Source organism: Coenobita brevimanus, chromosome 41 (assembly GCF_032717465.1).
Source record: "Coenobita brevimanus isolate Jiangsu-jjx chromosome 41, ASM3271746v2, whole genome shotgun sequence".
Lineage (NCBI taxonomy): Eukaryota > Metazoa > Arthropoda > Malacostraca > Decapoda > Coenobitidae > Coenobita > Coenobita brevimanus.
The window spans coordinates 2613118-2624496 of record NC_136994.1 but is presented as its reverse complement, the minus strand read 5'-3'; positions in this window follow the sequence as shown (position 1 = coordinate 2624496).

Sequence of the window (11379 nt, the reverse complement as noted above, 5' to 3'; positions counted from 1 at the left end):
AACTCAGGGAAGTATGTGCTGTGTAGAGGCATGAACTCAGATGAATACTATGATTATGTTCATGTGGAACTCGATTGCCCCATTGTTCAGGCTGCAGCTCAAGTAGCTGTTGCTGATGTAATGCCACTAGAGGGGGTTGATTTTCTGCTGGGGAACGACCTGGCTGGAAAGTATTTCCATCTCTTCCCCCACCAGTTGTTGTGGCAGAGAAGTGTTTTGACGCCCCAGAAATTGGTATTGAAGTTGATGCAGAAGTGGAAGCCATGTTCCCGGTTTGTGCAATTACACGATCTATGGCACAGGTTGCAGCCCGGGAGGAAGAACTGGTGAAGTCACAGGTTCTTGGGGTCGACTGTGGTGAGGCAGGGCCACCAATGGAGGAACCTAGTGAGCAGAGTGTTGCTGTAGTGGGTGAGGAGAGTGGGAATGCGTGCATGGGCGCCGCCCCACTTCCCGCTCAGGACACTAGAGGTGGTGTTGAGTGTGTCTGTGTGGAGACTGAACCCAGCCCATCGACTGAATTAGGAGAATTTCAGGACGCTGGGGTCGACTGCGGGGATGCAGGACCACCGTCAAACGCACCTGAGGAACAGAGTGTCACTGTTGAGGGTAGAGGTGATGATGATGTCAGTGTGGAGTCTGACATTCCTCCCCTTGTCGAGTGTACTAGAGGTGACGCTGAGATTGATCGCCCTTCGCAATCCAGTGTCCCGACCAGTCCCTTATCTCAGTCCTCAGTAGAGCTGGCGGGTGTTGGGCCAGCAGAATTGAGGGTGAAGCAACAGGAGGATGTAACATTAAAGCCCTTGTTTGCTCAAGTAGGGGAAGAAAGAAGTATGGAGTGTGGTAAGGAGGAGTTCCTGATTAAAGACAATGTTTTACATCGCCGATGGACGCCCACTGGCGCCACGGTGGATGGAGGAGTGGGTGAGTTAGTGCAGGTGGTGGTGCCTGTGCAGTATAGGGTGCCGTTAATACAGTTAGCACATGAGGGACCTTTAGCAGGTCACTTGGGAAACAGAAAGACAGTGCAGCGCTTAAGATATAATTTTTGGTGGCCAAGTATGCCGGGACAAGTTGCTGCGTACATCAAGAGCTGTCACACGTGTCAGATAGTGGGCAAGCCTAATCAAGTTCTTCCTGTGGCCCCTTTGACTCCCATTCCTGCAGTTGAACCTCCGTTTACCCGGGTAATCATTGATATCGTGGGCCCTTTACCTCCTACTTCTGCTGGAAACAAGTATTTGTTAACCATAATGGATGTTACCACGCGATACCCAGAGGCTATACCAATCAGAAGCATGCAGGCGAAGTCAGTAGTCAAGCAACTTATCCTGTTCTTTACTCATTTTGGCCTGCCCAAGGAGTTGCAGTCTGACCGTGGAGTGAATTTTACATCTAATTTGTTTAAGCAGACAATGACAGAGTTGGGCATCAAACACATTTTGTCCAGTGCCTACCATCCGCAGTCATAAGGTGCCCTGGAGAGGCATCATCAGACCTTAAAGACAATGCTGCGCACCTTCTGCTATGATAGTGGAAAGGATTGGGACCTAGCGGTACCCTTTGTTATGTTTGCAGTGAGAGAGGTACCAACTGAGTCGTTAGGGTTTTCACCCAATGAGTTAGTGTTTGGGCACAGAGTTCGTGGTCCCTTGGATGTGGTGCGAGAGGCCTGGAGTAACAACAAATCTGGCAACCAGGAATCCCTGCTTGACTATGTCTGCAGCACTCGGGAGAGACTGCATTGCGCTTTAGAGCTTGCCCGTGACAATCTAATCGGGGCTCAAGCGAAAATGAAGGCTCATTACGATAAGAAGGTCAGAAGTCGTGAATTTAAGCAAGGAGATGAAGTTTTGGCACTGCTGCCCATGCAAGGAAAACCTCTGGCGGCTAGATTCAGTGGTCCTTATATTGTGAAGAAGAGAGTTGGGGAACTTGATTATCTAATTGTTACCCCAGATAGGCGGAAGAGTACTCAGTTGTGCCACATTAATATGTTGAAGCCATACTATCGCCCAGTTGATTCTCATTGTGGGATGACTGCTGATGTCTCTCACCTGGGATGTGAAGGACGGGGAAGGGAGGACGTGGCATCAAAGGAACGTGCTTTGGAGGGAGCTGTTGGTGCCGGTGATGTGAGTAGTGGACCAGGGTTACAGCCACAGTCCCTGGAAGGTGACTTTGGAGTGGACGTTGAGGGAACCAGGGATAAGAGCGCTCCTGTAGTTTTGGCGGTTGGTAGTGAGTTGGAGGAGCAGGAGGAAGTGCTTAGTCGTGGTGAGATGTTACCAGCTGACCTATGGGAGGGCAATGGTTATGCAGCTCTGGTGGAGAAATTGCGACACCTTGAGCCAGTAAAGCGAGAAGAGCTGTGCAACAGATTATGGAAACATCCGAAAGTTTTTGGAGATTCACCGGGATTGACAACTTGGGCTACTCATGACATTGACGTTGGGGATAGTAAGCCTGTAAAATTAGCTCCTTACCGCATCAACCCTATCAGACAGAAAGCTCTCGATAATGAGATCAAGTATATGTTGGACCATGGATTGATCAAGAGGAGTTTCAGTGAGTGGAGTTCACCAGTTACCTTGCAGCCGAAGCCAGATGGGAAGGTTAGGTTGTGTGTGGACTTCCGCAAAGTTAATTCACTGTCTAAGACCGATGCTTATCCTTTACCTCGGGTCGATGACTCCGTGGACAAGGTGGGAAATGCCACTTATATCACCAAACTTGACTTAGTAAAAGGATACTGGCAGGTCCCGCTGACGGAACGGGCTAAACAAGTGGCTAGCTTTGTTGTCAGTGGTGCAGTATATCAGTGCCAGGTGATGCCTTATGGATTGAAGAATGCTCCAGCCACTTTCCAGAGGCTTATGGATAAAGTGGTGGATGGCATACCCAATTGTGTCGTTTACATCGATGATGTCATTGTGTATGACACCAAGTGGGAGGAGCACCTTGATCATGTGGAAATGCTCATTAAGCGGTTGGAGGAAGCTGGCTTAGTAGTCAACTTAGACAAGTGCGAGTTCGTACGTGCTAAGGTCCAGTACCTTGGATTTGTTGTGGGACATGGGCAAGTGGCTCCACCTCGGGCTAAGGTGGATGCCATTTCCAACTTTGCAGCACCCCAGTGTCGCCGTGCCCTCCAGCGATTTTTGGGCATGATCGGCTATTACCGAAGATTCATTGGGAATTACTCCACAGTGCTTGCCCCTCTTACTGACTTATTGCGCAAGGATAAGAAGTGGCAGTGGACAGCCGAGTGTGAGCAAGCTTTTATTACGGTTAAGTCTCTGCTGTGCCACCACCCTATATTGCGTGCACCAGATTTTGACAAACCTTTTGTGCTGGCAGTTGATGCTAGCCGAGTAGGGGTAGGAGCAGTGTTGATGCAGCCAGATGAGGGCCAGGTTGAACATCCCATATCATACTTCTCAAAGAAGTTTAATAGAGCCCAGAAGAACTATTCCGTCATAGAGCAGGAGTTATTAGCGATTATCCTGGCCCTGCAACACTTTGCTGTCTACCTGCCCCCTTTTGGCCCTGTGATCAAGATTTATTCAGACCATCATCCCCTGCAGTTTTTGAACAAGTTTAAATTTAAGAACCAGCGTTTGACCCGCTGGAGTTTGCTTTTGCAAGAGTACAATTTAGAAGTTAGGCATATTAAGGGGACTGATAACGTAATTGCTGATTGTTTATCCAGGGAGGGGTCAGGGTCTTGATTCGAAAATTTTGATCCAGGGCTCAAAATTTTCCCTTGGGGAAGGGCGTGTTACGTTGTCCGCCTTTCCGTTCCCACGGGTGCAGCCGTTACAGCTGGGCTAGGGGGATTATGCAGTATGTATCCGCGTCATTCGCGGAGTTTACATTAGCGAGTGTTACAAGTTCTTTTGTTTCTTTCGTTCATGCCACTGAGGGCAATTTTATTTAATACCATGCTGAGAATGCATTTGATTATTTTGACTGTCTTGTGTGAGTTACCAGTATATTTAATGATGTTTTGCTTGCATTAGAAGTACCAATTTATTGTAGAGAGAGAGGGGCACGAATTTAAGTTCTTATTAATTAATTTGATTCATGCGTTCTCGCTTGGCTGCACACAAGCCTAGCAGTAGTCCAGTATCTTCCCAGCCAGCTTTAGTATCGGGTGTTTGTACACTCTCTCTCCCCAGTTATTTTTATGCCGAGCTGGCGTTTTCATTTAAGTTTATTTTTATTCTTTTTGTTGCTGACTGAGGAAAGTAGATATTTTATTTGTTTTTGTGACCTTGTTGTCTTTGGAGGGCCAGTCTAGCTCACCGTAGTCTCTCGCTGCCTTTGTTAACGTTCCCCAACACACGTACATACACACACACACACCCCTAACCCCTACACAGTTAATCCCATCTCTTTGCTCAAGGCTAGTGAGAACCATCGTGAGCTATTAACTGCGTTCCCCCTTGGACACGGGTTAAGTAGAAAGTCGTCACCACCGGAAGTAAGTGGGAGGTGTTCCTGTATACTGTCTCGGGCGGTATTACTTCCGGTAGTGACGATAGTAGGCTAGATCTATAGGTAGGCTGTTCCGTTTTATTATCAAAGTACAGAGTGTTGCGTTCTTAAGTAAGTACCTTTCCGTTGCGCAGTTTTTCTCTAGTTTGCGGAGTGTCAGTGCCGGGGTCTGCGTTATTTTTGCAACGCAGTGGAGGCCGATCATCTAAGGCTGACTTGTTGTCTTTTTGTAATAGCCCCGGGCTGGCGCCACCGTAACAATATATATATATATATATATATATATATATATATATATATATAATATTGTAATTCATTTCTAGCCACAGTAAATTACAGAAGATTTTGTACCGGTATATAAGTTTCACGACAAATATAAGACTGTACTGCCATTTCCACCAGCGTATATTCCTAAGTGCATGGATACGTTGGAACACAATCCTGACTTAAAATGAGGCACGCCTGTGTGGAAAAGATGATATAATACAAGTTCCCGCATAGCAGCTTTGTTTTGTGAGACGCCAACTATAGCCGCGATTAATCCCTGATCGCTACAATCTCTGCTCAAAAAAATGCCCTTCAGTTATGGAGAAACATCATAATTACCAAGCTTAGGCTCCTGTAAGTCGCTTTTGTATGAATACAATTGCCTGGTGCCAGCTGGAATGCAAGAGTACAGTTAATCCGACCTGAAAGGGTCAATTGTACCAGTAGTGTAAATACCACAGAAAACAAGGTTAGGCTCCTGCAACCCACAATTACTCGTATAGGTATAATATTACTTAGAGTGAGCTAGAATGTAATAGTAGAGTTGTTCCGACCCTGAAAGGGTTAATGGCACCAGTACTTAGGTTCCTGTAACTACTTCTCAGCTAAATGAAGTTGTTTGCCGTTAGCTGCAAATTAATGTATTCTCGAATATTCCCACCCATGAAATGGTAAGACATAATATATTTTTTAAAATAATTTACATAATTTCTCAGGAGGAACTCTTCCTAATCATGGGGTGGAAAATAATGGATTTTCCCTGCCCTGAGGCCCCGGAATAATATCAATATTTTTGCTAGCAATGAAGTAATTTTAGTAAAACCTGATGCGTACTTTCAGTATATTACATTTTTTCACAGCTTCATCGTCTAAACATAACTGAATCCAATGCACCAATTTAAAGCGGATTTTGTATGCAACTTATCCTCTGGGATGATTGCATTTTCCCTAATAATGCATTCTTTTAGCTGATTAAGTGTACCATTTTTTTTTTCCCCTGAGGTAAATTTACATCCAGGAAAAAATGAGAATCATCAAGAGAGAGAGAGAAAAAAAAGACAGCGTCCAGTTATTAGGCAATGAGCATGGCATGATGACTGGATCAGTGCAGCTGACCAACTGGTGCTTACTGAGCGCCATACTGGTCAAGGAGCAGCATTTTATATCCAGCATATGTCACTTTAAAGTCAAATATCGGCGAGTTTATCAAAAGAAGTATGTAACTGATATAGAGTGAAACGTAGTAGGGATATTTATTTACATTCATTGATGACCTATACTAGCGTAACTCTGAGGCGTCATCACATTGTTAGAAAAAGAAAATAAACTTAGAAATCGATGGAGAATATAGTCCGTCTTCCCAAGCAAGAATCCTTTTTGCATAAATAAGATAGAAAATTTATAAAACTAAGAAGCTGTTCTCCTGATGAAACTCTTACTGTATTATGCAGGAAATTTTTATGAATAGTGAAACTTTATAACAATAACTAATTTATGCATATACTGTTAGCATTAAGCATCTGTATGACCTAAAAAAAAAAAGTCATCTTTCAATTGCAAGTTTTTTTTTTTTTTTTTTTTCGATAGAAGTATGGTGAAGAACGGTGAATCTGATACTTTCCACCCCAAGTCGGCCATATCCATCTCACTCACGACCATATCAGTTATAGGGAAAGAAGACAGCCGGTGGTGAATAGTAGGTTGCCTCTCCCGACCCAGCCTCCCAAAATTCACGCCTTCTTTTCCCTGACCCATATTGGATAGTGGAGGAGGGGAAGTAGTTTTGTCCCTCTCCTACTATCCTTCTCACATGTCTGCGCCTTTCCTCCCTACCTCCCAGTTCTTCACTACTCCCTTCCTTCTTGCTCTTCTTGATCTTTCCCACTCACCCAGATTTTTATCTCATGCTTCATCCTTCCGGTTTGCATCCCCTTCCTCTCTACTCTCGAATCATCACTACATACTGCATTTAATTTCATCGTCATTCCTCTTCCTCCTATTCATTATTGTTCCCTGCTCGCAAATATTGACTATTTCTTACTTAATTATTTCCACCATTCTTTCTTCTTATCTTTCACGACTGTCTTTCTTTAGTGTTTCGTCATCTCTTCAACCTTGCAGTTCTTCATTCCTTCGTTTCTTGTTCCAGTTCATTATCTCCTTTACGCTTCTGTTTAATTCGTCAGTATTCCCTTCCATCTTGACTTTTCATTCCATCTCCCTCCCTCATCCGGGATCTTCATCACACGCCCTTCCATTTTTTTCCGATGTTCGCGTCATCTACTTCTTTTATCCGCCCATTTCTTCACCGCTACGTCCCTCCTATGTGTTTATCAACACTCCCTTCCTTCTCTGCCCATCATTATATTTCACCCTCCTTTCATCTCTGTAACACTCTCTTCTTCCTGCCAAGGGTACCCGGCGTTGCCCGGGCCAAAAAGGCGGACACTATACCGGCCACTCAAAGAACCCAGATCTGAATTTTGACGCCCTTAAAACCATCCTTGGGTCACCCTGATTCAGAATATGAATGGGTCTGGGTGTCTCTGGCCCTTCGTTTGGGCGTAATTGAAGGACAAACAAACACAAATAACGCGGCTCTTGTATACACTGTATATCTCTCATCTCATCTCATCAGCCGTTTGAGTGTCCACTGCAGGACCGGCCTATCCCTACCGAAGTGGGGACGATACAGCCAATGTATCTCTACCAAGTGGCTTAGGCTGTCTAGTAGAGATTGTCTGTAGGGTGAGAAGTGCTCGTAAGTGTAATTGTAGTGTTGGGGTACCTTTGGATGTGTGTGTAGTTTGTGAACCAAGTGTAATCGGCTCGCGCAAGCCGACTGGGTGCAAGCATACTTTATAGTATGCGACACTGGTTCAACCACAGCACCCCTTGTGTCCGCCAATGCAGTACGTGGCCAGAAGAACGCTCCCAAAGTTTATTACCCCGGCGGGGCGCGAACCCTCGTTCTTCAGTGTATGGACACGCATATATATATATATATATATATATATATATATATATATATATATATATATATACAGAGAGAGAGAGAGAGAGAGAGAGAGACCGACGCCCAATCCCGCAAAGGGTGGCTGCAGACAAAACACCTCCAAGTCGCTGTGTTACCCACCATTTGACTACCCTCCCCCAACTCACTCCCCCCTCCCTCATATACCTCTCAACTCCCTCCCTCCACCTCATCCTCGGTCTACCCCTCCCTCTCCCTCCCTCCACCTCACCTACATACACCCTCTTAGTCAGTCTTTCATTCTCCATTCTCACCACATGTCCAAACCACCTCAGTGTATTTCTCCTAATCTTCTCAACCACATCCACATCCACCCCACAACGTTTCTTCACTTCATTCGTCAACCTGTCCCTCCATGTCACTCCATACCTCTCAAGTAACTCATTTCCACTGCTCGCACACTTGACTTGTTCCCCTCTTGCAAAGTCAACGCCTCGCTTCCATATGTCAGGGTAGGGATCACAATACTATCATGCAGTGACTTCTTAACTTCCAAACTCACCTCCATATTTCTCATCACTGCTTTCAGTGAACCAACAACCTTCCTTCCCTGCTGTACCCTTTCAAGCACTTCATCCCCCAAAGTTCCATCCTTACTCATCACACTACCCAAGTACTTGAATGCACTCACATTCTCCATATCCTCACCATCCAACCTCACTGTACATTCTGTGACTTCATTCCTCTCAAACACCATAACTTTACTCTTTTTTACATTAACTTTCAGATTCCGCTTCCAACACTCTGTCCCAAATTCATTCACCAAACCTTGCAACTCCCATTCATCTTCACTCAACAATACTGTATCATCAGCAAACAGCAACACTGGAATCTTCCAAATCTCACCCTCATTCATTAGAGCCACCCCCACATCCACTGCCCTACCTTGCACCTCCTTTACAACCCCATCCATGTATATTCTGAACAGCCATGGAGACATCACACAACCCTGTTTCACATGAAGGCAGCATACACATTCTTTCTCTTCTCTAGATACTTTTCCACTAAACATCTTAGAACAAATATCTGATCTACACACCCTTTTCCCTTCCTAAATCCCCCTTGTTCTTCTCCAACTAGCTCCTCTGTCATATGCCTCACCCTATCAATGAGTATTCTACCATATATTTTTCCAGTCACACTAAGAAGGCAAATACCCCTATGGTTACCACATACTTCTCTCTTTCCTTTTCCTTTGTATAAAGGAACAGTTATACCTGATTTCCAGTCCTCTGGAACCCTTCCCTCTTCTCAAGCCAATCTACACAACTTCCATATCCACTCCACAACAATCTCACCCCCATACCTCAGCATATCACCACAGGGGCCTCTCCCATCTTTATCGTCTTCATTGCTTCCACTACTTCCGCCCTACTGATCTCTTCCTCTCTCCTCTCATCTCTTCTTCTCCCAGCCGCTCCCCAACCACTTATACTCGCACTGCTCTCACTCTCTACACTTAACAAATCCTCAAAGTGCTCCTTCCATCTCCTCAATTTCTCTCACTTCTCCGCCAACAATATATTATTCCTATCTTTCACTCGCCTACTATTTCCCTTTTCACACTGCCTTACTTTCTTTACCTCCTTCCAAAACAATTTCTTACTCTCCCTCCATTTCATACTCAGATTCCTCCCAAATTCTTCATCCACTTTCATCTTACTCTCCATCACCAGTCTCTTCGCCTCCCTTCTCCAGCTCACATATACCTCTCTCTCCTCTTTCTCATCTCCCCTACCTCTACTCGCTAGTCATTCACTATATCCCTTCTTCTTTTGTTCCACAGCTCGTTTCACCTCATCATTCCACCATGCTGTCCCTTGCACACCCCTGCATCTCCTCCTCACTCCACAAACCACATCACACGCTGCACCTATCTCTTCCATTAATGTCTTACATACGTCTTCCACCCCTTCCATCTGCTCTAACTCATACCTTCCCAATCTTTCTTCCGCTATGCTCTTATACTTTGTCATTTTCTCACTATCTTGCAACTTCACTCCTCTCACAGGAGCTGTTTTCTCCTGTCTTCCCCTTTGTCTCTTCAACCATTTTCTTTGCAACTTTACATTGGCCATCACTAAGTGATGGTCTGAGCTTCATTATCCCCACCCTCTCCACACTCTTGCATCCAACACCGTCTTCTCATTCGCTCATCCACACACACGTAGTCTATCATTGTCTTTCGTTCAACAAGCTCACCATCCATCCTCCTCATTATTCTCCATGTATACCTGTGGATCATCGTATGCCGAAAGTAGGTGTTAGCTATTGCCAACCCCTTACGAGCACAGATGTCCACCAAAGCACTACCATTCCCATCTACTTCAGCTGGCACACCCCACTGACCAACCACTCCATCCTCTCGTACATTCCCAACTTTGCCATTTATGTCCCCAGTCAGAAGCACTCTCTTGCTCCTCTCAGATTTGTCCATACATGCTTCTACTCTCGCCCAAAACTCATCTTTCACTCTTGCCACTCGATCCTCTGTCAGGGCATACACACATACAATCGCCCACGCTTGTATACCTACTTTCATCCTCACCCATACAATCCTTGCACCCACTGTTCCATACTCTCTTATATTCTCCTTCCACTTCTTACATATCGTCAGACATACTCCCTCTCTTGCCCTCTCATTCTCATTAACTCCCGCACATGTACCTAAACCATATTCCTCCTCTCTCACCCTTTCACCTTGCCATTTAGTTTCAGTCAATCCACGTATATCCACTCTTGCATCCCCAAGCACCTGAACAATCTCTCTCTCTCTCACTTCATCATTCACTCCTCTCACATTCCATGTCATGGAGAATATATATATATATAGAGAGAGAGAGAGAGAGAGAGAGAGAGAGAGAGATAATATAGATAGATAGATAGATAGATATTGATATATCTTTTCTAACTCCTGGCAATAAAGTCTGAAAGATTTTTCAAATATTAATTGAAGGACAAATACATTTCGCTTGTCATGAATGTCAACGCCTTGTATGTTAAAGCACGATGTTAACTACACGTGCATAAAACTGGGGAATATAATTGGATACGTCCACATGCAGTAATAATGGCGCCACTTATATCTGCCACAGGCTTCGGGTATTTGGGGTCGGGAGAGACGACTGAATTATATCGCCCCGCAACACACCGGATAGTGAGCATGAATGGACAGAGTGCAGAGTCCAATTAAACTTCCCATGGACATGCAGAATTACCAGCCACAGTGCAGGTCTGGCTGGGATGGATACTTTACAACCCGATCAGAGGCGCCGAGAGCCCGGAAGCCTTGGGAATTATGAGAGGCAGTTCGAGATGTCTTGGGTGCAGTGGCTGAATGAAGGTGGTGTTGGGGTGGGAAGTGGATGGAACTGAAGCGTGATTTAAGTGGGCTATGATTATGATTATGGCCATAATTGGAAAGTATTAAGAATATATGGAGCAGATGAAAAGGTGTTGAATGCTGTGAAGAGTATGTATGATGGTGCTAAGGCTGCAGTGCGTGTGGATGGTGAACTAAGTGAATTTTTCTCTTAGGAGGTTGGGTTGAAACAGGGATGTGTCATGTCTCCATG